We start from the raw sequence: 6,950 nt of genomic DNA, 5'->3' as shown, positions 1-6,950 counted from the left end.
CCCCACAGCTTGCCTCCTGCACTTGCAGAATGTCACTGGCTGTCCTGTCTGGAGACAATACACATCTCTTTAACCTGTGCTTAATGCTCCCTCCACTCACATTGTCTGTATCTTTAAGACCTGGTTGGCCGTAGAGACTCACATTCTAATTAGTATTCTGTAACTTGATTTTGTGTCCCTGTATGCCCTGTTTGAGAGCAGATATCCACTCCACCTGGCGAAGGAGCAGCGCTCCGAAAGCTAATGGCATTTGCTACCAAATAAACCTGTTGGACTTTAACCTGGTGTTGTTAAAACTCTTACTGTAACTGCGGTAAGACATCCTTACTAAGACATTCTTACTTCCGAACTCAAATTCTCTTGCAATGAAACCAATGCATAATTTGCCTTCCTAATTGCTTACTGTGCCTGCCTCCCCACTTTCATCGACTGGTGTACAAGGACACCCAGATCCCTTTGTACCTCTACACTTCCCAATATATCACCATTTAAATAGTACTCTTCCTTTCTATTTTTCACATACAACTTCACATTTAGCCACATGGTATTGCATCTGCCCCTAGTCACTGGCTGCCATTCGAAAAAGAACCTATTTATTCTAATGTTGCTTCCTGTCTGTTAACTAATTTCTGACCCATGACAATACATCACTTCCTATCCCACGTGCTTTAATTTTGCCCACTAACCTCATATGAGGGACATTATCAAAAGCCTTCCGAAAGTCCAAATACACCACATCCTCTGGCTCTCCCTTACTGGTGTATGAGGAGAGATTGACTAGGTTAGAATTGTTTTATCTTTTGTACTAGTTACATCCTCAAAAAACTCTAGTAGATTTGGTAAGCATGATTTGCCTTTCATAAACCCAAGCTGGCTTTGTCCAATCCCATTAACGCTTTTCAAATATTCTGTAATCATGTCTTTTACAACAGGCATTTGCATTTTCCCCACTGCTGATGTCAGGATAACTGCTCTGTAATTCTCCCTTTTTTCTCTCCCTTCTTTTTTAAATATTGGTGTTACATTTGCCACCCTCCAATCTGTAGGAACTGCTTTAGAGTCTATTGAATTTTGGAAGATGGCCACCAATGCACCCAATATTTCCAGGGCCACTTCCTTTAATACCCTCGGATGTAGATTATCAGGGACTGGTGATCCATCAGTCTTTAGCCCCATTAATTTCCCCAGCACCATTTTCTTCCTAATACTGATTTCCTTTGTTTCTACTCGCTCACGAGATTACTTGTACCCTCTTTTGTGAAGACAGAACTAAAGTCTATGTTCAATTTTTCTGCCATTTCTTTGCTCTCCATTATTATTTCCCTGGCTTCAGATGGTGAGGGACCCACATTTGTCTTTACTAATCTTTTTCTCTTCACAAATTTATTCTGTGGTCCGTTTCTACGTCCCCTGCAATTTTAATCACATACTCTGTTTTCCCCCTTCAATCAAATTTTAGGATCTTCCTTTGTCAATGTTGCCGAGGTTGATTCTGCCAATAAACTTAATGAACTACTGAACCAAGAATAGGGACCAGAGTAAAATTGTCAGTATCTCAATTTCACTTTAGAAAATCTATTTGAGGGACCAGATCAAATTTCATCAGCTGTTGTTAGTAGGGGTTGAAAATGAATAGCCTGAGCCTTGAACTATTAACTGTCATATTTTCCATCGGGCTATTATTTGAAACTGATCTGTTTTTTTAACGAAGCAAAAATGTGCTGATTGTGCTGCAGAGCTCATTGCCAGCAGAGTAAATAATACAGATTGCTGGTGGCCGCTTTGTCCAATGCTCATCATTCAACGAATTGTAACCAGAACAATCAAAATCAACAACTCAGGTGGACATCAAGGTGAGTACACTGGTAATCCACATCAACCAGGCCACTTTGCCGTCACCTGCCCTGGGTCTGTATCCTGCTGGGGGGGAAGAGCATGCCACCCTCGCCTCTGCAACATCCAGCAACCTGCTGATGTCACCCTTTGTGAACCTGGGCGTTGGCCACTTTGGCACTTTCTCCTATGTTGCCTGTCTGCTTGTCCATCCTTTAATTTTGCTCACTAACCCCGCATATGATGTTTTAAAGAGCTGTCCCTTGTTAGGACAGATCAGGTGCAGGCAGTTTGGGAGAACATTCCAGCAAGTGTGCTTGTTCGCATTGAGGGGAAGGCAAGTGAGCACTTTAGGGCGGCACAGTGGTCAGCACTGTTGCTTCACAGCGCCAGGGATCCGGGTTCAATTCCAGCCTTGGGTCACTGTGTGTGTGGAGTTTGCACCTTCTCCCTGTGTCTGAGTGCGTTTGCTCTGGGTGCTCTGGTTTCCTCCTACACTCCAAAGATGTGCTGGTCAGATAGATTGGCCATTTTAATTGCCACTTAGTGTCAGGGGGACTAGCAGGGTGAATACGTGGAGATAGGGGAGTAAGACCTGGGTGGGATTGTTGTCAGTGCAGACTTGATGGGCCGAACGGCCTCCTTCTGCACTGTAGGGATTCTATGAAGACCCTGTGTCTTCATGAGCCGGGTTATAGGAAATAAATTTACTGTTATAAGCTTTACAATGAGTCTTCACATGTCCAAAGATTCACTTTTGTGCTCCACTTTCATCCACTTGCGCAATATTTCACTCCTTAATCCCTTCTACCGCCATAAAAAATGTCAGCCTTAACAAAGCTTCCAAATGGTCAACATGGAGCCTCTACTAAGCTTACAAGCACAAGAAATTCTGCCTCTCTGATTCATATCCCGAGCTTATAAGACACTACACTCCTCTGAATTTTATCCAAAACACCATAATACGATTAGACTGGGAACATAGCCACTCAAGCCACTACTAACATTCAAAAAGATTGTAGATGAATGGCTCCAATGGCTGTAAATTAGAAAAGGGGAGTGTGCAGTGGGACCTGGGTGTCCTTGTGCACCAGTCGCTGAAGGTAAGCATGCAGGTGCAGCAGGCGGTACAGAAGGCAAATGGGATGTTGGCCTTCATTGCGAGAGGTTGAGTACAGGAGCAGGGATGTGTTGCAATTATACAGGGCCTTGGTGAGGCCACACCTAGAGTATTGTGTACAGTTTTGGTCTTCTTTACTGAGGAAGGATGTTCTTGCTCTCGAGGGAGTGCAGCGAAGGTTTACCTGGCTGATTCCAGGGATGGCGGGACTGATGTATGAGGAGAGATTGACTAGGTTAGGATTGTTTTCGCTGGGGTTCAGGTGAATGGGGGGGGGAGGGGGGATCTCATAGAGACTTATAAAATTCTAACAGGTCTAGACAGCGTAGATGCAGGAAGGATGTCCCTGATGGTGGGGGGAGTCCAAAATCAGGGGTCACAGTCTGAGGATTCAGGGTAGACCATTTAGGACGGAGATGAGGAGACATTTCTTCACCCAAAGAATGGTGAGCCTGTGGAATTCATTACAACAGGAAGTAGTTGATATCAAAATGTTGAATGTATTCAAATGATCCAAAAATGTGTGGGTTAGGTTGATTGGCTATGCTAAATTAACCCTGTCAGAGGGTAAATATGAGGGGTTGTGGGAATAGGGTCTGGGTGGGTTTGTGGTCAGTGCGGGTTTGTGGTCAGTGCAGACTTGATGGGCCGAATGGCCTCCTTCTGTAGGGATTCTATGAAGAGGTGGCTAGATACAGCACTTGGGGCGAATGGGATCAAGGATTATGGGGAGAAAGCAGGATTAGGCTATTGAGTTGGACGATCAGCCATGATCGTGATGAATGGTGGAGCAGGCTCGAAGGGCCGAATGGTCTCCTCCTGCTCCTAACTTCTATGTTCCTATGATATGAGACCTGGCTTAATATACCCATCTTCACCTCATGTCCCTTAACACCCGTGGTTGACAAAAAACGATCAATCGGTTTTAAGACTTAACTATTGATCAACAATTACCATTTGCGGAAGAGAGTTCCAAACTTCTACTATGTTTGGCACATAGAGGCATTTCCTAATTTCACTCCTGAAAGGTCTGCCTCTAATTTTTAAACATGCTCCTTCATCTTAGACCTACGCCCCCCCCACCCCACCAGCATAAATTGCATCGAAAAATGTTGCCAGTTCCTTTTAACAAAATCTTGATCAAATCACCCTTTAAGATCCTAGGGAATGCAACCCTAGTTTGTATAAGAGGTGGGTTGTCTCAGGAGAGAAGGTTGGCGAGGTTAGGTTTGTATCCATTAGTTGAGAATGAGACAAATCGATTGAACCCTTTAAGATCCTGAGGGGCTTTGGGTGGATGTGGAGATGTTTCCTCTTGTTGGAAAATCTAGAACTAGGAGCCACTGTTTAAAAATGAGGGGTTGCTCATTTAAGACAGATGAGTAGAGATTTTTTTTCTCTCAAGAGGGTTAAGGGTTTTTTAAAGTTTATTTATTTGTGTCACAAGTAGGCTTACATTAACACTGCAATGAAGTTACTGTGAAAAACCCTCATTGTCACACACTAGCGCTTGTTTGGGTACACTGAAGGAGAATTTAGCACGGCCAATGCATCGTACAAGCACATCTTTTGGACTGTGGGAGGAAACCAGAGCACCCGGAGGAAACCCACGCAAACACGGAGAATTTGCAGACTCCTCACAGACAGTGACCCAAGCCGGAAATTGAATCTGGCTCCCTCGCACTGTGAGGCAACAGTGCTAACCACTGTACCACCATGCTGCCCAATTTTGGAACCGCCTCAAAAAGGCAGTGGAAGCAAAGTCATTGAATATTTTTAAGGCAGAGCTAGATAGATTCTTGATTAATAAGAGGGTGAAAGGCTAATCGGGGTTAGGTGGGAATGTGGAGTTGAGGCTGCAATCAGTTCAGCCACGACTGCATTGAATGGTGGAGCAGGCTTGGGAAGCCTACTTCTGTTCCTAATTCATATGTAATCTCTTGTAAAGAAAATTGCATAGTGTCCAGTTATCATTTCGGAATCAATTAAGATATTGACCACATGCTAATTAGCATGTTGTACAATATTATCCTTCACAAGTGTGCCATTTTTGTTCATAAAAACATCTGGAACCTAATTGTTGCCATTGCACAAGGGCTGAGATAAATATATAAGCAGAGCACGTTTGTGCTGATTGCCACTTTTAATGAAACTTTAAATGAAAAATATGAATTTGCAGTCAAACCATTTACATCATAGCAGGAGAGAAATGCAACCTGACAACAGTACACAGAGTCCCTCAGGAGCGAAACCTGTTCAGAAAAATGCTCATGTATTGTGATCTAAAACTCAATCTTCATTTCACAGCAAGGCATCATGTGCGTTCCACAATCTGAAATTGTACGGCCATCCTTAATCGGGTTCTGTTTGCCCAGCCTGCCTGCCCAAACCTGTTTTTGCTGAAATTGAATTTTAATTGCGTGTAGAAATGTTTCCTAATTTTGACTAGTTTCACCGCACAACTCAGAAATCATTGCCAAAATCACCAGTGTGTGAAATTGCAGGCAATCTAGGTCTTCTTGGCTAAGATTGCGCAAGGGCTCAAGCTTATATTTAACCTACAGTTTAAAACTGATTATACACAGGTCATGTACAGTCACCAGATCATGCAAATGACCTTTCAGAAGAACTACAATAGTCAAATCTCTAGAAGCACTCCTATACACGGTAAGTTCTTTGCAGCACAATGGCCACCTACATCACTGCAACTTAACGTGACAAAAAGCCATTTAAGCTAATTGGCAGAAGACTCTGGGTACCTGTGGGCTCCACTAACAGTGACAATTGCCATTCTCAGTTGGAAAAACTGTAGGGGCTGATGGGGGGAAAGCTAAACATTTGAAATAGTCAGAGAGATGATGCATCACGGAAACAGGCCCTTTGGCCCAACCTGTCCATGCCTACCAGGTTCCCTAAACTGAACTAATCCCATTTGCCTGCGTTTGGCCCATATCCCTCTAAACCTTTCCTATTCGCGTACCTGTCCAAATATCTTTTAAATGTTGTAACTGTACCCACTTCTACCACCTCCTCTGGCAGCTCATTCCAAATACGCACCAACCTGTGTGAAAATCTGCCCCGAATCTAAAACTTCTTGTGACCATAGGACCTTTCTGACAATACTGTGACAGTTTTGAAAACATTGACAAACTGAACTAAAATCTGGAAGCCCATGGTTACAGAACTGGAATACATAACCGAACTGCTATATGCTTCAACAAAGACTTAATGCTGAAGAAACATGCATTGTCAATCGACGCATGACTGCTGCCATCTAGAAGGACAAGGGCAGCAGATAACTGGGAACCCCACCACCTGGAAGTTCCCCTCCAAGTCACTCACCATCCTGGTTTGGAAATATATCACCGTTCCTTCACTGTCGCTGGGTCAAAATCCTGGAACTCCCTCCCTAATGGCACTGTGACTGTATCTAGACCTCAGGGACTGTGGCGGTTCAAGGCGGCAGCTCACCATTCTCTTCCCAAGGGCAACTAAGGATAGGCAATAAATACTGACCTAGCCAGCAAGGCCCAGATGCCATAACTGAAGAAAAATCAATCTTTAGCACCACATTTCAAATACCAGAACATTTTTTTGATTAACTTGACATATTTTATTTTACCCAAGTACAATTCTCTGACTTTTGAAAGTCCTTTACGAACTTGGTAAAACAAAAACAGCAAAAGGAAGATGTTTAACATTAAACTTTAAGTTTATTTATTAGTGTCACTAGTAGGCTTACATTAACACTGCAATGAAGCTACTGTGAAAATCCAGTAAAAGTCCAGAGATGCAGAGTAAAGCTACCTAAACAATGACTTGGATTCCTAATTCAGAAAAATGCCCCAAGGTGCTTCACAGGAGCGCTATCAAATGAAAGTTGACATCAAGACACATAAGGAAAGTTTCAGGACAATTGATCTAAATCTTAATAAACTCTTGAGGAGCATCTTAAAAAGTAGAATGAAAAGGTGGAGAGGGGCAGGAAGAATTTAAG

This window comes from Mustelus asterias, chromosome 6 (genome assembly GCF_964213995.1).
Source record: "Mustelus asterias chromosome 6, sMusAst1.hap1.1, whole genome shotgun sequence".
NCBI classification, from domain to species: Eukaryota; Metazoa; Chordata; class Chondrichthyes; order Carcharhiniformes; family Triakidae; genus Mustelus; species Mustelus asterias.
Note: the sequence above shows the minus strand (reverse complement) of the source record.